Source organism: Chiloscyllium plagiosum, unplaced genomic scaffold (genome assembly GCF_037043375.1).
Source record: "Chiloscyllium plagiosum isolate Xiang-an unplaced genomic scaffold, Cpla_swu_hap1 HiC_scaffold_21, whole genome shotgun sequence".
Lineage (NCBI taxonomy): Eukaryota > Metazoa > Chordata > Chondrichthyes > Orectolobiformes > Hemiscylliidae > Chiloscyllium > Chiloscyllium plagiosum.
In genome coordinates, this window is record NW_028270159.1 from 59,156,322 (window position 1) to 59,177,598 (window position 21,277).

The following is a 21,277-nucleotide window of genomic DNA, read 5'->3' on the forward strand; positions in this document are numbered from 1 at the left end:
AGATATTTTTGATGTGAAGTATATTTTGTCACTTCAAAACCAGAGCAGAGCTACAAGAGGAGTGAACAAGATAAATTACAAAATTTCAAAACCAGAGACAAAATAATTTTGTGCTGTTGACTCAGGGTGCTATAATGTGATAATTAATCATAAGTGTCAACAATGTTTAAATGAGGTAAAAACAATGACTGCAGATGCTGGAAACCAGATTCTGGATTAGTGGTGCTGGAAGAGCACAGCAGTTCAGGCAGCATCCAAGGTGCTTCGAAATCGATGTTTCGGGCAAAAGCCCTTCATCAGGAAAAGGCTTTTGCCCGAAATGTCGATTTCGAAGCTCCTTGGATGCTGCCTGAACTGCTGTGCTCTTCCAGAACCACTAATCCAGAATGTTTAAATGAGGTCAACAAGAACATAGGTTAAAGGTGAGAAGGAAAATATTTTAAAAGGATCTCGGGGTAACACTTTCAAGCAGAGGGTAGTGTGTGTATGGGTTGAGCTGCCCAAAGAAGTGGTGGAAGTGGGTACAATGACAACATCTGGATGGGTTTATGAACAGGAAAGAATTTAAAGGGACATAGTCCAAACAGTGGCAAATGGGACTAGGTCAGATTACGATGTCTTGTTTTCAGAGGTGCTGACTCTATTGGGAGAGTAAGCACCTCCAGTAGGGGAGAGTCCATGATCAGGAAGGTGGTTCGCCCAGAATGAATCAGAGCTGGGAAGCTTCATCGTCAGGAAATTAAGATCATTGCTGTATTGTGATTGTAAGCAGAACTTGGATGATCATCAGTTGACGTGAGCTATCATTGGTGGCTTCGATCTAAAACCATTTCAATGACAACCAACCAGAGGTATGGCTTCTGTTAATGCCCATAGTCCTAGTCAGGTAGTCTATTAAGCAGTCAGGGAGACTGTGAAAAAGTGGGGAAGGAAAAATTGCCAGTTGACCAGATCTTGTTTGTGAGGATTGCTTTGGACTTAAAGCAGCAGATGTATTCTGCCTGCAGGACTTCCTCAGCAGAACGTGAAGCAGTGTTAGCATTTCCTGAAGGTATTTGAGGATAAAGGAGGTGAGGGCCCCCTCTCAGTCTTGTTTAAGGCAGCATTATTCATTCTCCTTGCACAGAGTAACCAAGTTGTTACAATCCACATGTACAACCCCTACACCTGGAAGCTGGATTCCTGATCTCCATGAGAAGTAGACTGCACCAATGTAGTCTGGACCAAGTGGCAGGTGACTCTGGATGTGGACGTTATTAGGAACATCCTCCACTTGCCTTCCAGCTTTGTGATTGGAGGGAGTCAAGCAGCCTAAAGTGTGCAGGAGATCAATGCACATGGCACCAGAATGCAAAGTGACCCTGAGCAGGAACTGCAAACAACAGGGGCACCTGACTAAGGACTCCAAGAGCTATGTGGGGAGCAGGTCACATGATCAAGGATGGGGTTGGGGTGGGGGAGAAGTGGTGACCATGATCGGGGGGGTGGGGGGGGGGGGTTGTGTCACATATGTTCAAATGGCTAGAAATTGCAACATGAGCCATGGAGCCTGAAAGAACTGTAAGATGTCATAATTCAGCAAGAAAACTGTAACAAGGAGCATCCAAAAGGAGGGACAGGCTGGAGAGGAGGAAAAGATAGCCAATGTGGGGGCATGGTAGACAAGCAGAAGGCTGGAAAAACACAGCAGGCCAGGCAGCATCAGGATATGGAGAAGACAGGTCATACCCTCTACCTGTATTCACCTATCCTTACCTCACAGGTCCACCCCTCTCCCTACCCAAAAACCTTCCTGGGTTCAAATCCTACCTTCTTCAGTAGTGTGTCTTAACATCATTCAACAGATTGTTCAGAAAATTCTGAAAAATACACTACTATTCTTTGGTGCAGTGATAGCGTTCCTACCATTGTGTTAGATGGGCTGGATTCTTGTCCCATCTGCTGCAGAAGAGTGTCATAGTATCTTTGAAAATGTTGATCAGAAATTATATACATAAGTAGTACAGGTGAGAGCCCTTGTGATGCAGTGATACTGTCCCCGCTGCTGAGCCAAATTCTATCTCTTCCAGGTCATAACAACCCTGACCAGGTTGATTTTAAAAAAATGTTCATTTAAAAGATGGATGTTGGCCATGGATGGTGCAAGAGAGAACACCAGCCTGGATTGTCCCTCCTGGTAGGAAAATAATGCATTATACGACGTTCTTAAATAAAGCAACTATCAAGAAAAATTAATTGTGTTTTTTCCATACTTCATCTTTTGGATGGGATTCATTTTGCAATTTATAAAGTGATGAAAGAGGTGGAGAGATGGAGGGCTATATGAGAGCAAATTCCAAAAATAGGCATAAATAGCTGAATTTATAAGTCAGATTTAAATATTAGAATAACCTTATTCTAAGGCAAGTGTAAATAAAATGTGTACTTAATGGAGTTATTTCAATTTATACCATGCTGTTCTTGTGAAAAAACAATGTTGCCTGAAAATATTATGTACTTTTACAACAGTATGACTGGTGAGGATACTGGCAGATGCTGTATATCAAAAATACTCTGACAGTCAAAATGGTTCCAAGCAAGCCAAGTCTTTAAAGCCAGCCATGTCAGAAGGTTACTCCCAAAACATTGACTTCTCCACCTCCTGATACTGCCTGGTATGCGGTGTTCTTCCAGCCTCCTGTTTGCCTCTTTCAGACACTTAATCTGACGCTGCCAGAAATTATTATATACGCAGCAAACATGCATAAATGTCCTCTATTTGAAGTTTCAAAGCCTCTGCTTTGAATGGGATGCTCTTTTATCCAAGTTCAATGTTACTAATACTGTTATAAGAACAAAGAACAATATAGCACAGGAACAGCCCTTTCAGCCCTCTAAGACTGCACTGACACATATTGCCCTTCCATACTAAGACTGTATTCACTTACAGGATCCTTATTCCTCTATACCCCTCCTATTCATGTATTCATCCAGGTGTTTCTTGAATGTTACTATTGTGTCTACTTCCACCATCTCCTCTGGCAGTGTCTTCCAAGCACTTACCAACCTTTGTGTGAAAAACTTGCCTCGCACATCTCTTTAAACTGCCCCTCCCCCTGCACCATGAACCTGTTCCACCCCCCCCCCCTCCCCCCCACCATAATTGACACCTCCACCCTGGAGAAAACTTCATACTATCCATGCAATTGAGAATCTTATAAACTTCTAACAGGTTGCCCTGAACTTCCTGTGCGCAGTGAAAACAAATCCAGTCAATCCAATATTTCTTCATTACTAAAAGCCCCCATACCAGGCAACATTGTTTTTGGTAAATCTTTTCTGTATTCTCTCCAAAGTGTCCACATCCTTTTGGTAGTGTGATTACCAGAACTGTAGGCAATATTCCAAGTGTGGCCTAACTAAAGTTCTATAAATCTGCAACATAATTTGTCTGTTCTTATACTCAATGCCACTTCCAATGAAAGCAAGCATACCATAAGCCTTTCTAATAATCTTTTCTACCTGCTACCTTCAGCAATCTGTGGGGATCTGCACACCCAGATTCCTCTGCATATCAATATACCTAAGTGTTCTGCCATTCACTGTATAATTTCCACCTGTACTTGACCATCCAAAAACGTATCACCTCACCTCAAAACTCCACCTGCCATTTTTCTGCTTGTTGCATCCTCTGACAACCCTCACTATCTGCAACACCACCAATCTTTGTATCATTCGCAACCTTGCTGCTACGTTTTTCCTCCAAATCATTTACGTCGACCACAAACAGCAGAGGTCCCAGTACTGATTTCTGTGGAACATCGCTAGTTACAACCATCCATTCCGATAAACATCCTTCCACTTTGGTTTCCTACGACTAAGCCAGTTCTGTATTCGTCTTGCCAGTTCACTCATGATACTACATGACTTCACCTTTTGTACCAGTCTGCCAGAAGGGACTTTATCAAAGGCATTACTGAAATTCATGTAAACAACATCAAATGCTTTTCTCTCATCAATCACTTTTGTCACTCCTCAAAAACTTGATCAAGTTAGAGAGGCTCGACCTCCCCAACACAAAACCATGCTGCCTATCACTAATAAATCCATTTGCTTCTAAATGCATATAGTTCTTGTCCCTGAGAAACTTTTCCAATAATATCCCAATACCAACATCTTGTAATTTCCAGGATTATTCCTGTTATGTTTCTTAAACATTGGGACAACACTGGCCATTCTCCATCCTCCTGGACCTTACCTATGGCCAAACATGATACAAAAATGTCTGTTAATACTCCAGCAACTTGTTCTCTTTTCTCCCTCAATATTCTAGGATAGCTCCCATCAGGAACTGGGGACTTACCTACCTTAATACATTTTAAGACGCTCAATACCTCTTCCTTTTTAATAGCAACTTGTCTGAGAGATTCAACTCCCCTTCCTGAAATCATGCTCCACCCTCCATTCTTCTTGGTACCTACCAACATAATGCAATTGTTTCGGACCTCACCTACCTTTTTTGGCTTTTTATATATGTATAAAAAGCCTTCAGATTTTCCTTAATCCTGCTTGTTAATGATTTTTCATGTCCCATTTTAGCCCTTCTCATTTCTTGTTTAAGTTCTATCCTACTTTCTTTGAATACTACAAGAGCTTCATCAGTTACCATTGTCTTACACCTTACGTATGCTTCATTTTCTATTTTGATCAAGGTCATGACATCCCTTATCATCTTAGGTTCACATAACTTGCCATACCCACGTGCCTTCGTTCTTGCAGGCACGTGCTGCTCCTAAATTCTTATCAACTGCTGTTTGAAATACTTCCAAGTGTCTTATGTGGATTTACCCTTAAACAGCTACCTTCAATCAACATTCTGCAGTTCTTGCCTAAAATTGTTGTAGTTTGCCTTTGCCCAATTCAACAGCTTCATCTGAGGATTGCTGTTATCCCTGTCCACGAGTATGTTAAAACTCACGGTATTATGTCCACTACTCCCACATAAACTTCACTTATCTGGCTGGGCTCATTTTCCAAAACCAAGTCCTGTATATGTGCCAAGTTGTGGGATCATGTTCACATAATGACCAAAATCAGTGAGTGGCAAAAATAGCCTCCTTTATTCAGCAGCCGCAAGAGCACAAGTTCAAGGCGGCAAAAGAATCCTGAAATACAGTTCTTACAAGAACCCCTTTATACACAGTTATTGCATATATTAAAATTCCATTATTATGGTGTTACAATGTCTCTAGTACACAAAAGTTTGAGAGGCTTCTGTCCTGGGAGACAGGAGATGGGTTATATCATGTGCTAAATGCTGGCTGCAATTTCTGATGGGATTAAGTCTGTGTCTGATCTGCTTGCATTATTAAGAGATGTTAGACCTTTTGCATGTACTTAATAAAAGAATAAAGGATATTAAATTGATTACTACAGCTGGGTTGTGAGATTTGTTTACTATTTGCTAGTTTCATTCATTCATGCAATTTCACTTAAGCACTGTTTTGATAGTTTCTTACAGACGCAATGGCCCAGTTAAAAGGTATTTGACAAGTACATGCTTTTCGGGGAAACTGTTTGGTATTCTGTAATCTATTCAGGTCCAAGAGTTGGTTGGTAAGGACCAATCAATATTATAACATTTCGTGGAGACATGATGACAGGGATGGTATTGTTCTGTACGCCACACTTATTCTGAGGTAAACACTGTCTGTAGCAGGAGCTGACAAGGTGTGAAAATGCAGTAATGGGCTGGAAAGGGTTGTTTTGAGTAGAAAGGGTTGCTTTAGAATTGATCTATTTTATGATGTTAAAATATACTACAGAACCACATTATAGTAGGGAGTTATTCATGAATGAAATGGGAAGACGGTGTTTGTTTGCAAGTGGGTTAATAAGGGAGTTATGAATGAATAGACATAAAATGCTTTGAGTGGGAAATATAAAGTGCTTGTGACAGGGTTAGTGAAGGGACCTAGAACACAGTATTTCACAGACCCCCCTTTTGATTCTACTGAGACCTTTCAAAGAGAATCACACAATTCTTATCCTAGCTCAAATATACCACTTGGGTCTCTTAGATGGTGGAAGGGCTTGGAAGACATGGTTCGTATTGAGCATGGTGCAAAACAGCCTGTTAGCAAATGTGCTTTATAAAACAGAAATCAATATACACAGCTAGAACAGCAATCATAACCATTGTGAGTCCCTGCATAATCAAGGTCCCAGAGGATCCCAGCCATCCAGTAGCCCAACCCATTGTCAGATCTTTTCGACCTCCTTCCTGATATGGTCAGCCAGATTAGTAATACTTTCAGAATTGTCTGGAATGTAGGTGCAACATTCGGAGCTAATCAGGGCACAAGTGCCTCCTTTCCCAGCTAAAACAAAATCAAGGGCCATTCAGTTCTCAAGCGCTACTGTGAGAATAGCAACTATTTCATCGTTTATCCTACTAAGGGCAGAGACGAGATGCTTTCCCACCTTTTCCAGATCTGAGGCCATGGTTATGGCTTTCCTGGCCAGTTTGGCTGTATTATAGAAAGGGAATGCAATTGCAAAGAAGTGCTGGGTTTTGGAGATGACTCTCCTGTGTCTCCAGTTAGGCGGCAAAAGGGAGTGATAAATGTACAGGACTACATAGCCGACATAGCATGAACTCGGCCAGTAGTATGGGGAACAACACGTATGCTCCACGGACACAGATGAAATAAGTGACATTATCGGTGGTGAAGTGGGTGACGGCCTCAGGATATGATTGGAGAAAGAGTGTGCCGCTAACAAAATCGGTCATCGGATGAGACTGTGACTTTAAATACTGAGAGAATTGCTCTGTCCCATTTCTTGCCCCTTTTTGGAGGAGTTGACAAAACACATGGATCCTTGTAATCTGCATCTAATTGAGGTATTAGTGAGGGCCAGGAAGGGGGGATTATGGGTACGATCATAGCTGAGCTGGATCAGGGGTGGTCACAGACCTCCAGGCTTCTGTATTTGCAAGAACTGGGTTCCCCTCCTTTTAAAAACCAATCAAGTACCAGCGTGCAATTTTCGCTACATCTCACATAATGGAAGAGAGTGTGAAAAAGCCTGTCACACATGCTTTATGCATTTTCCTGAATTTATGGCAAAATTACTCAAGTTGAGAAAGAGCAGTAAATAATTATATATCATATTACAAAGTTCCACATGTGCCTGCACTGTAGGAAAATAAATTTGTTAACTGTCCACCTTTACGATCATTTTAACTCAATAAGGTTAGTACCATCATAGCAATATCATGACTTAGAGTCATAGAGATATAGAGATGTACAGCATGGAAACAGACCCTTTGGTCCAACTTGTCCATGGTAACCAGATATCCCAACCCAATCTAGTCCCAGCTGCCAGCACCTGGTCCATATCCCTCCAAATCCTTCCTATTCACATACCCATCCAGAATTCTTTTAAATGTTTCAATTGTACTAGCCTCCACCACTTCATCTGGCAGTTCATTCCACACATGCATCACTCTCTGCGTGAAAACGTTGCCCCTAAAGTCTCTTTTATATCTTTCCCTTCTCACCCTAAACCTGTGCCCTCCAGTTCTGGACTCTCCCACCCCAGGGAAAAGACCTTGTCTATTTACCCTATTAATGCCCCTCATGATTTTATAAACCTCTATGATCATCCTTCACAGGTGATCATTTCAATAGCCCATCAGTACAATTTTAAATATTGCATATCATCAGATTATACTAATAGAGTCATAGAGTCCTTCAGCACGAAGATAGACCCTTTGCCCAACTGGTCCATACCGACCAAAACATCCATCCACGCTTACCCCGTTTCCCTGCCCATATATATTCTAAACCTTTCCTATCTATGTATTTGCCCAAATGTTTTTTTTAAAATATTGTTAATGCACCGGCCTCAACCACTTTCGCTGGCAGTTCATTCCATATGCATACCACCCTCTGCGTAAAAAAAAAAGTTGCCTCTCAGGTTCCCTTTTATTCTTTCCCCTCCAGTCCTCATTTCCCCAGCCTGGAAAAAGACTGAGTGCGTTCACCTAATCTGTGACTGTCATAATCTTATACATTTCTATAAGATATCCCCTCAGTTTTCTACGCTCGAAAGAAAAAAGTCCTGGCTTGTCCAACTTTTCCCTATAACTCAGACTGTTGAGTCCTGGCAACATTCTTGTAAATTTCTTCTGCACTCTTTCCAGTTTAGTGATATCCTTCCTACAGCAAGGTGACCAAAACTGAATACAATACTCCAAGTGTGGCCTCACCAATGTGCTGTACAACTACAAGATAACTTCTTCACTTCTCTACTGACTGATGATGGCCATTGTGCCAAAAACCTTCTTCACTGCCCTGTGGAGTCGACCTGTGACTCCATTCTCAGAGAATCATGCACCTGATCTTCAAGGTCCCTCTGTTCCCCTACACTCCTTACGGCCCTATCATTCATCATGAAACTTCTGCCTTGATCTGTCTTTCCAAAATGCAAGACCGTTCTAACCATGCCTCCTGGGAAATCAGTGCAAATCTGCATTAAAATTAGACTCTCCTCCAAATCATTGAAATAGATAACGAACAGCAATGGGTCCAATACCGATCCCTGAGGCACACCACTAGTCACAGGGCTCCAGTCTGAGAAGCATTCATTCACTACCATCAAGCCAATTTGCCAGCTCCCCCTGGATTCCATGTAATATAACCTTCCAGAGCACCCTACCACGTGGAACCTTATCAAAGATCTTACTGAAATATGTAGACTACGTCTACCAACCTGCCCTCATCAACTTCCATGGTCACGTCATCAAACAGCTCTAACAAATTTGTGATAATGAGACATTCTTTTCAGATTTCCAGTGAATGCCATTTCATTTTTAGCCACTGAGATGCCTGTGAGTTATTTATATACAAAAATGACATTGCCAGTCTATGCTAGAGGAGTTAGTAATGAAGTTGACAAAGATGTATTGATCATCAGGTGCCGATCATCCCATAATGAAAATAGTGCAGATTTGTTTGGGTTGGGGAAACAGAGTTTAATTTTAATGGGATTCTAAAAGAGGAACCCTTGCATATTTACATTGATTTCTCAGAAGGCAAGCATCACCACAGGCCATCTTTAATGGTTTCAGTGCACATCTGCTTGTAGGAAATCAATGTAAATTTGCAGTACTCATAGAATGGGCCTTGCTCCCGTTTAGCTGAAAGACAGAAGTAGATCTTAAGTGGATTTTATTTTGAAGGGATATTGATCTACTTGCAGGAACTGGAAGAATTTACTAGATGAATCTCAGGATGATTCATGAAAGACCCACATTATTACTAGGTTACACAAAGCTGAAACGATTGGATAATGTTGAATTTTCCATTCTGTAAAAAGGAACATATTTCCCACTCTGCGGAAACAGAGTCATTCAAATCTCTCCAAGGGTAAGCTTTCCTCCTGTATGCTCCCTTAGAATCCCCTTGCGCTATGCAATTGGATTTCCTTGACTGGTATCTCCTGGAATATGTCCAGTCAGAGTTGGCAACACTTGTCCTTGTTAAACTACTCTGGCTTGGAAACCTGCACTGCCTCAAAAGTTTAAAACATTTATGTATTTAAATTCCTCCATGGCCTTTTCTCTCCTAACCACCATCAGCTTGCAAGCTTCTTCCTCTGACATTTTATGCAGTTACCACCCAATAACTAATTACAGCCAAATCTTCAGTGCCTAAACCCATGCTTTCTCATGACCCCCTTTAAACCTTGCACAATCAAGATATACCTTTAAAAGCAGAACCATAATAACTTCTAGATAAGCATCCTCCACTTTCATTCTTTGATTAAACATCTAATTCTTGCTTACTTCACCGTGAAGTTCACTGGAAGCTGTTTTATGTTAAATGCACATAATAAAAATTAAATTTTATTGTTGTAGTGCCTCCAATAATGACAAGCAAAATTAAAGATTGGAGATAGGTGAAATGAAAAGAAAAAGGAATATGGGAGTTAAATTTCCCTGACAAATGAATCAAGCTCAAGACTGACAGAAAGGAGCAACATCTTGAGAATTACAGGTGCATGATCCTTTATCTGAAATGCTCAGAACTAATTGGTTTTGGAATTCAGAATATTCCGAATTTCAGAATAAATGATAGTTTGATAGTGAAATTTTTAGAAGGTCTTATTGGAAGAGCAAACTCTGTGAGTAAAACAGGCCTTGAAACAGAATTGAAAGCCCCCCCCCACCCCAAAAAGTCACATCTGAGTGACACGCATAGAGTAGGTGTCGACTTGGGTTAACTGCATGCCAAACAACCTTGTTAATGAGAAAAAAACTTCACAAAAAGACCTTCGGACTTCGTAGCTTTTCAGATTTTGGGATTTTGGATAAAGCGTTGTCTACCTGTAATAGTTACACCAATTGAAATAATTCTACTTCTAGATTAGATTTAGATTAGATTAGATTAGATTAGATTAGATTGCAGTGTGGAAACAGGCCCTTCGGCCCAACAAGTCCACACCGACCCGCCGAAGCGAAACCCACCCATACCCCTACATTTACCCATTACCTAACACTACGGGCAATTTAGTATGGCCAATTCACCTGACCCTGCACATCTTTGGACTGTGGGAGGAAACCGGAGCACCCGGAGGAAACCCACGCAGACACGGGGAGAACGTGCAAACTCCACACAGTCAGTCGCCTGAGTCGGGAATTGAACCCGAGTCTCTGGCGCTGCGAGGCAGCAGTGCTAACCACTGCTAAATCAATCATTTGTGAATAGTTATCATAGAATCCCTACAGTGTGGAATCAGGCCATTCAGCCCATCAGGTCCACACCGACCCTCTGAAGAGTATCCTGGCCAGACCCACCCCTACCCCTGTAATGCTGCATTCCCTATAACTAACCCACCTAGCCTGCACACTATGGTCAATTTAGCATGGCCAGCTGACCTAACCTGCATATCTTTGGATTGTGGGAGGAAACTAGAACACCCAGTGGATATGTTGGGATGAAAACAGCAAACAAAGCATCTATATGCACCACTGCTTTCCTTCACTGAAAAAAAAGCCCCTCTCTTGGTAATAAATTAAATTCACACAAAAATCAATTTGGAAGCCCAAGAAATCTTCTCCTTCAGAATCATTATTTCATTTAAATTAGCCAATATCATAAAAGGACAAAACATCCTTTGATGCTGGATGAGAAAAAATACACAAAATGTACATAAGAAAACAGGAAGGAAGTTCAAAAACCTCACAAACTGAGTGGGAGTGAGAAAGGAATGCTGCCTTCTGTTTTCAAAAGCTCCCACAGCTGTTGTGTGAAAGGTGCAATGCCTCAGGCCACATTTCCATTCTGCCCCAAACCTCCAGTTATGAAACAGTAAGTTAAAGCTAGGTTAATAAAAATGCTCGAGGACAACAGAAATTCAACAAGTTCATAAAGAAATCCAATGCAACAAATCCCATTTCATTTAAATCACCTTATTTCCCTTTCATGGAAAAAGGGATAAAAAATGCAGCAGAGTTTAAGCTTACTGCATAGCAAGTGATTTCCAACAATTTTCATTTGAAATAAGTTGATGATTCCTTTCCAAATAGTTCACTCATGAAACTCAGAATAGAACATAAGCAACTCAGGCATCAGAATTGCTGGCCAAGAATTGGCCACAGTAATTTGCATCCCAGTAGTGACAGGATATGATGTTAATGGGGTTTTTGAGTAATCAGAGCAATGCATCTCTAACAATGGAGTGGAGTTTCTGCTTTAAGTGTAATTCATGACCCAGGCACAAAGTGCTTCAATTTGAGCTTTTTTGTTTTATATTTCTCCTCAAATCTGCAAATCATGAAACATAAATTCTGCCATGAACCAGAGTAATCAGCGAGTGATGTAGAACACAATTACTTTCAAATCCTCGATAAATTTAATTAATGTAATAAGGTCATGAGAATTATTATAATCAGTATCCGATTGTGAGTAATTCAATCTAAAATAACTGAAAACTGCTTGAAAAAAATACAGAATCATTTCAACTTACATTGAGGTGGAAGAGTCAATCTTTTAATACATTATAAAATAAATACAAAAGCTTTTAAAACATGCCCATCTGTAAAACAAGCACAATTCTCAGAAACTTGCAATGTTGATGGATAAGATTTAGAACTGTGGCCACTTTTATGGGCACGGGTAGCCAGATAGTCTCTAGGACTATTGCTTAAAATTAGTTCAAAAGAGTGTGCTATCAAGATTTGCACTCGGATTTTCACTATCTTCTGCGCTCACTTGCACAATGAAAATCAGTGCAACAAAGTGGAAACTCGAAGCCAATGAAACTATAAAAGATCCGGGAATGACATATGTCATTTTGTTTGAGCTTTTAGTCAGGGAAGCAACAGTCAACATTTTTAACAACAAAGCTCTGTGACAATGAGATGTGCAATACTTTTGAGTGGCATTACAGAATCAGAATGACGGTTCCTGACACATTATAATGATGCTGAACACAGAAAAGCCAAAGTTACTCTCATGTTGGCCTTTGTGATCAGCTCAAAAAGACACGGATTTTTCTAGGGAGGTGGATTTGCCAATCACCTACGTGTCCTCATTCCCATTTTGTTTCTTTTCTCTGCAGACTGGAATCAGTAAAAATATTGTAAAAATGGATTTAAGGACATGTCAAAGTGACACAATTCTTGAGGTGCATTTTAAATTGTGTACTGAATTATGCATTTCTCTCGCTCACTAACCACAAGTGTCTTGTTCTTGTCCTTTCACATCTGTGTAATTCAGTTTCAAACAAGTGACTATATCATATATCAGCTTCGAGGAACAGGGAAGTTTATTGTCATTGCTCTTTTAACATTCCTTTTGCACTCTTAATTTGTTATGTATTGTTCTCTTCCAAAGCTGTATGGTTCTGTTCATTACCCTGTAATTTACATTCTTAATGTAGCTTTGCCTTTACATAGAAGAGTCCCCTACAATGGGGAGGTAGAAATGAACAATCACTTAACTTCAAAAGATAATTGGGAAACTTGAGGTGACATTCTCCTTACTAAAAGCCATCTGCCATCCCACAGAGATGATGAAAGCAGTGTGATTGTGACAACAGCTTAGCACCTCAGTTATTTACAGAAGGATCGATTCAGACAAAATAGATGACAAAGATATGCCCACCATCGTCAAAAGTACAACTACACGGATAATATGAAGATCATGCTGAAATAACAACACTACAGATTGAGTAATTTTTATCTCCAGCAGTAATTTGAATATTCCTGTTTTTTTTGTCAGCTTCATGCAACCAGCCACTTTGAACAAGTCAATATTTCATTGAACTTTTGTTTGTGTGTATATACTGTTTTGAATGCTTTTCAATACGGCTTTAAAAAATGTCTAGTACGAACTTTGATGTGAAAGTGAACTGATTATTCATCTACATGCAATGAATATATACATATTTCTAGTTCAATACCTCTATTTAGCACAGAAAAACTGATCTGAAAGCTGTTATTGAAGATCAGCTACGAATGAGAAGTTCTGGAGTAATAATCATTGCTGCAATAAAGATACAAAACAGGAATATATTTGGGGCTTTTACCATCATGGAAATTACTTAATCATAAGATGATGCTGATATCTAAAATAATCTCTGCTCTAATTAAAACCACAACTTTACATTTTATTGGTGTCAGTTTACTAATGAAGAAACATTAGATTTTTTAGATATTTTAGATGTGAAGTATATTTTGTCACTTCAAAACCAGAGCAGAGCTACAAGAGGAGTGAACAAGATAAATTACAAAATTTCAAAACCAGAGACAAAATAATTTTGTGCTGTTGACTCAGGGTGCTATAATGTGATAATTAATCATAAGTGTCAACAATGTTTAAATGAGGTAAAAACAATGACTGCAGATGCTGGAAACCAGATTCTGGATTAGTGGTGCTGGAAGAGCACAGCAGTTCAGGCAGCATCCAAGGTGCTTCGAAATCGATGTTTCGGGCAAAAGCCCTTCATCAGGAAAAGGCTTTTGCCCGAAATGTCGATTTCGAAGCTCCTTGGATGCTGCCTGAACTGCTGTGCTCTTCCAGCACCACTAATCCAGAATGTTTAAATGAGGTCAACAAGAACATAGGTTAAAGGTGAGAAGGAAAATATTTTAAAAGGATCTCGGGGTAACACTTTCAAGCAGAGGGTAGTGTGTGTATGGGTTGAGCTGCCCAAAGAAGTGGTGGAAGTGGGTACAATGACAACATCTGGATGGGTTTATGAACAGGAAAGAATTTAAAGGGACATAGTCCAAACAGTGGCAAATGGGACTAGGTCAGATTACGATGTCTTGTTTTCAGAGGTGCTGACTCTATTGGGAGAGTAAGCACCTCCAGCAGGGGAGAGTCCATGATCAGGAAGGTGGTTCTCCCAGAATGAATCAGAGCTGGGAAGCTTCATCGTCAGGAAATTAAGATCATTGCTGTATTGTGATTGTAAGCAGAACTTGGATGATCATCAGTTGACGTGAGCTATCATTGGTGGCTTCGATCTAAAACCATTTCAATGACAACCAACCAGAGGTATGGGTTCTGTTCATGCCCATAGTCCTAGTCAGGTAGCCTATTAAGCAGTCAGGGAGACTGTGAAAAAGTGGGGAAGGAAAAATTGCCAGTTGACCAGATCTTGTTTGTGAGGATTGCTTTGGACTTAAAGCAGCAGATTATTCTGCCTGCAGGACTTCCTCAGCAGAACGTGAAGCAGTGTTAGCATTTCCTGAAGGTATTTGAGGAGAAAGGAGGTGAGGGCCCCCTCTCAGTCTTGTTTAAGGCAGCATTATTCATTCTCCTTGCACAGAGTAACCAAGTTGTTACAATCCACATGTACAACCCCTACACCTGGAAGCTGGATTCCTGATCTCCCTGAGAAGTAGACTGCACCAATGTAGTCTGGACCAAGTGGCAGGTGACTCTGGATGTGGACGTTATTAGGAACATCCTCCACCTGCCTTCCAGCTTTGTGATTGGAGGGAGCCAAGCAGCCTAAAGTGTGCAGGAGATCAATGCACATGGCACCAGAATGCAAAGTGACCCTGAGCAGGAACTGCAAACAACATGGGCACCTGACTAAGGACTCCAAGAGCTATGTGGGGAGCAGGTCACATGATCAAGGATGGGGTTGGGGTGGGGGAGAAGTGGTGACCATGATCGGGGGGGGGGGGGGGGGTTGTGTCACATATGTTCAAATGGCTAGAAATTGCAACATGAGCCATGGAGCCTGAAAGAACTGTAAGATGTCATCATTCAGCAAGAAAACTGAAACAGCGGGCATCCAAAAGGAGGGACAGGCTGGAGAGGAGGAAAAGATAGCCAATGTGGGGGTATGGTAGACAAGCAAAAGGCTGGAAAAACACAGCAGGCCAGGCAGCATCAGGATATGGAGAAGACAGGTCATACCCTCTACCTGTATTCACCTATCCTTACCTCACAGGTCCACCCCTCTCCCTACCCTAAAACCTTCCCCACCCCACCTTTAGCTGCGGCTCAGTTCCAGTCCCAGTACTGAAGAAGGGTTGCACCCGAAATGTTGGCTTCTCCACCTCCTTATGATGCCTGGTTGTTATGCTCTTCCAGCCTCCTGCTTTTTTCCCATGGACTCCATGGGAAACTAAATATGGAGGCACTGGAACTGACTCCACCTCCATCTGAACAGGGGAAGAGGAAACAAAAGAGGCAGGGAAATCGAAGTCAATGAGAAACAAAAAAGGAAAACACATCAAACCCATGGTCCTACAACAAAATGGAAAGAGGCACGATGGACACATGATTAGCTCCTTTCACGGTGAAGACGTTCGGTGGGATAACCATCAATGGGAAAAGAGGCACAGCAGCATGACAGAGAAGAGGGGGGGCATCCCTCAACCCAAAATCACATTGACATTGTGAGGGGGCAGTGAAGTCCAATCTTCAGCTGTTGGAAACCAAGGGGCACGGCACCATAGCTCTGGACAACCAGGAGCAGCAATGCTCCAAGTCAGGAGCACAGCATAACAGTCCCTCTGTCAAGCTCAGACCATACCTTCCTGGCTTTGGCATCGCCCCAACTAGATCAGGGTAACATCCCCAACTCGAACAGGAATGCTACCTCACTGCTGAGAGTGTCCAACAGTTTGCCCACACCACAGGGATGCAACATCACAGGTGAACAAGCATTGGATCCACAAGCATTCTACAAACTCTCAATAGGTTTTAAAATTGCTAGTATTAATGCGTGTAGCATCAAATCTACTATTCAATGGGTTAACGTTGGCTAACCTGGCTAATGTCAAAGCGGACCTGCTGTTTCTGCAGGAGTGCAGATACTGCACCTCAGCAGCTACAGGATATAGATTCATGGATTCATACAGTGCAGAAAAGCCTTTTCAGCCCATCGAGGCTGCACTGACATAACTACCACTAAAAGTGCGCTAATCTCAATTTCCTGCACTTGTACCATATCCTTGAATGTTACGATATTTGAAGCACTCATCAAAATTTTTTTAAAGGTTGTAAGGTTTCCAGCATCCACTACCTGCCCGGGCAGTGCATTTCAGATACACTCAATGAATAATTTATTTCCCCCCCCCCCCGAGTCCCCTTTGAATCTCATGCCCCTTACCTAAAGCTATGCCCTCTCGTGATTGACCTCTCAACTAAGGGACACAGCTGGTCTATACTCACCACGTCCATACCCCTCAAAATTTTATCCATCCATTCATGTATCCCTTACCAACACTCCACACCAACCTCCCCCCCCCCACTCCCCCCCACCCCCCCACCCCCACCACCACCCTGTCTGCTCTGCTGTAAAGGAAACAGAGTTAAAAATCACACAACACCCATTTATGGTTCAACAGATTTATGTGGAAGTACAAGCTTTCGGAGCGCTGTTTCTTCATCAGGTTATGCAGGCTATTTACAGTTAGAGCCTTGATCCAGCACAGAAATTCGTAAACTGCCGCATAGTCATTGAGTCTTAGACCAGAGTAAAATTTGCATTTTCATATCACCATGCCACTTCTCTAAGGAACACGACAGTGATTTATGCAAACTACTTTGCAAATGAAGTCACTGTTATATCAGAAAACCTGAGAAGTCAATGGGCCAAAGAGTGGCAGACAGAGTTTAATTTAGATAAATGTAAGGTGTTACAATTTGGAAAGGCAAATCAGGGAAGGACTTATACACTTAATGGTAAGGTCCTGGGGAGTGTTGCTGAACAAAGAGAACTTAGTACAGATTCATAGTTCCTTGAAGATGGAATCGCAGGTAGATAGGATAGTAAAGAAGGCATTTGTAACGCCTTCCTTTATTGGTCAAAAACATTGAGTAGAGGAGTTTGGAGGTTATGTTGCTGCTGTACAGCACATTGGTTTGGCCACTTTTAGAATATTGTATGCAATTCTGGTCTCTCTGCTATAGGAAGGATGTTGTGAAACTTGAAAGGATTAAAAAAAAATTGACAAGGATGTTGCCAGGGTTGGAGGATTTGAGGAATCAGGAGAGATTGAATAGGGTGGTACTGTTTTCCCTGGAGCATCAAAGCCTGAGGGGTGACCTTATAGGGGTTTATAAAATCATGAGCGACGTGGATAGGGTAAATAGGCAAGGTCTTTTTCCTGGGGTGGGGAAGTCCAGAACTAGAGAACATAGGTTTAAAGTGAGAGGGGAAAGATTTAAAAGGGACCTAAGTGGTAACTTATTCATGCAAAGGGTGGTGCATGTATGGAATGAGCTGCCAGAAGAGGTGCAATTACAAGATTTAAAAGGCATCTGGATTAATATATGAATAGGAAGGATTTAAAGGGATTTGGGCCAAGAGCTGGCAAATGGGACTAGATTTAATAAGAATATCTGGTCAGCATGGACGAGTTGGACAGCTCTATGACTGTAAGCAATTCAATTTGTGTACAGAGGAACTTCAATTATCCGAACAAGATGGGCGGGCACTATTTCATTTGAATAATCGATTATTCAGTTAATCGATTAAATGCCTTTCCTCTGGGGCTCCGAGATTTTTTAAGTCTGCTCCCTGTTCAAGAGATGAAGCAGCAGCACACCACACGTGAGCACCTCCCCCAACCCCGCCCAACACTGCCCTCCCCCGGCCCCGTGTACTCCCTCCCCCTCTCCGGGACAGCCGGAGTGGACACCAACAGCAAGACTGCCGGTGCTGCCTTTGTGGGGTAAGTCTCCAAACGTGTGAAAACAAACACACACACACACGTTTTACAGCAAAGTTTTGACAGGTTCCACCTTTGCCCTGTATAGGACAATTTTGCAGAGATTATCTGGAGAAGGGGTGTTTTAGGGTTCACCCCTATGTAGAACTCCAAAGAATGTGTGGGGAGAGAGAGAGGGGTCAGTCATTTGGAGATGGTGCCTATTTAATCATTGTAAACAAAAGACGCGATCACTGTTGGAAACACATCTTTGATATAATGTTTCTATCAGGACCTCGAGATCTCCTTCGGATAGTCTGATATTCGGATAACCGAGGTTCCTCTGTAATTGGTTTGATGGCTTCATATTTAACCTTTTTTGTGGGCTTGACTTAGAATTGTGGATACCTGGGTATTTTTAGAGTCAATGAAAGCACACTCAAAATGACTTGGTAGTCACATATCTTGTAATAACTGTTTGTTTACTGGAGACCCCTGCATGGGTTAATAACTGTCTGATTTATATGCCTGTTTTGGACATTGTTTGTAGTACTTTGGGAAAAGTTTACTGAAAAAAAGAAAAAGAATTGCATGCAGAGTCCCGCAAGCTGTGTTGCCTGCACAGTTCCAGGGTGCAGGACATCTCCGATCGGCTTGAAAGGATATTGGAGCGGGAGGGGGAGGATCCAGTTGTTGTGGTCCACGCTGGGACTAACAACATAGGCAAAGCTAGGGTGGAGGACCTGTTTGGGGATTATCGAACAGCAGAAAAGAAACTGAAGTACAGGTCCTCAAGGGTCATAATCTCTGGATTAGTGCCTGAGCCACGTGCTAATTGGCATAGGGATAAGAATGTTAGGGAAGTAAACATGTGACTAGGGAATTGGTGTGGGAAAAAGGGATTCCATTTCATGGGGCATTGGCATCAGTTTTGGAAATAGGCGGATCTGTACCGTGGAGACAGTCTCCACCTGAACCGATCTGGAGCCAGTGTTCTAGCGAAAAGCATAAATAGGGTGGTCAGTAGGACTTTAAGCTTCTGCGTTGGGGGGAAGAAAAAGCGAAAGCGACAGTGTATGCTCAAGGCAGACTAGGAGTGCAGAAAAAAGGAAGGACAACTTAGAATATCTTATGATTTCCAATGTCTCTAATAATGATAAGAAAGTTAGCATTGAATGCTTGTAGTATTCGTAACAAAGTAGATGAAATAATGGCACAAATCATTGTGAATAATTAAGATGTGGTAGACATTACAAAGACAAAGTTGCAGGGGGTTCAGGACTGGAAGTCAAACATCCAAGGATTTACAACTTGTCGAAAAGACAGAGAGGTGAGCAGAGGGGGCGGAGTTGCCTTGTTAGTTAAGAATGAAATTAAATCTATGGCACTGAGTGACATAGGGTTAGATAATGTGGAGTCGAGGAAACACAAAGGCAAAAAAAAAACCATAATGGGAGTTATGTACAGACCTCCTTACAGTGGTCAGGACCAGGGTCACAAGATATACCGAGAAATAGATGAGGCAACGTCACGGTGATCATGGAGGACTTCAATATGCAGGATGACTGGGTGAATAATGTTGCCGAAGGATTCAAAGAAAGGGAATTCTTGGAATCCTTACAGGATGGCTTTTTGGAGCAGCTTGTGATGGAGCCCACAAGAGAGCAGGATATTCTGGACTTAGTGCTATGTAATGAGCCAGACTTTATAAAAGATCTTAAAGTAAGGATATGCTTAGGAGGCAGCGATTATAATATGGTAGAGTGCAGTCTGCAGTTTGAAAGACAGAAGGCAAAATCAGATGTAATGGTGTTACAGTTAAATAATTAATTACAGTGGCATGAGATAGGAACTGACGAAAATCGACTGGAAGCAGAGCCTAGCGGGAAAGGCAATACAGCAACAATGGCAGGAGTTCCTGGGTGTGACTGAGGACACAGGACAGAGGTTCATCCCAGAGAAAAGGAAGAATTTCTGGTGGGGGGAGGTGCGGGTGGAATAATACAAAGGAAGTCAGGAAACGTATTAAAGAGAAAGAGAGAGCCTATAAAATGGCCAGGAGCACTGGGAAATTAGAAGATTGGGATAGCTCCAAAAACAAACAGAGGATAACAAAAAGAGAAATAAGGAAGCAGTGGATCAAAAATGAAGGTAGGCTAGCCAGTAATGTTAGAAATTATAGTAAAAGTTTCTTACAATACATAAGAAACAAAGGAGAGACGAAAGTAGACATTGTGCCGCTCCAAATTGATGCCGAAGGGCGAGTGATGGGAGAGAAGGAAATAGCTAAAGAACTTAATAAGTACTTTGTGTTGGTCTTCACAGTGGAAGACATGAGTAATATCCCAACAATTAAGGAGAGTCAGGGGGACAGAACATGGTAGCCATTACAAAAGAGAAAGTGCAAGAAAAGCTAAAATGTCTAAAAATTGATAAATCTCCTGTCCCCATTGGGCTACATCCCAGAGTTCTGAGGGCGGTGGCTGAGGAAATAGTGGAGGCATTTGTTGTCACTGGAGTCAGGGAAAGTCCCAGATGATTGGAAAATCGCTGTTGTAACCTCCTTGTTCAAGAAAGGATCAGGACAAAAAATGGAAAATTATAGGCCGATTAGCCTAACCTCCGTTGTTGGTAAAATTCTAGAATCCATCGTTAAGGAGGAGATTTCTAAATTCTTGGAATTGCAGGGTCAAATTAGAACAAGTCAGCATGGATTTAGTATGGAGAGGTTGTGCCTGATAAACCTGTTAGAACTTTTTGAAGAGGAAACAAATAGGTTAGACCAGGGAAACCCAGTGGATGTTATTCTGTCTAGACTTCAAAAAGGCTTTTGGTAAGTTAACTCACGGGATGCTGCTGAGTAAAGTGAGAGCCCATGGTGTTTCAGGTGAGCTACTGGCATGGATTGAGGATTGGCTGTCTGACAGAAGGCAGAGAGTTGGAATAAAAGGTCCTTTTTCGGAATGGCAGCTCGTAACAAGTGGGGTCCCGTAGGGTTCAGTGTTGTGCCGTAGCTGTTCACTTTATATATTCATGATCTGGATGAAGGCACTGGAGGAATTCTGGAGAAGTTTGCTGATGATACGGAGTTAGGTGGACAGGCAGGTA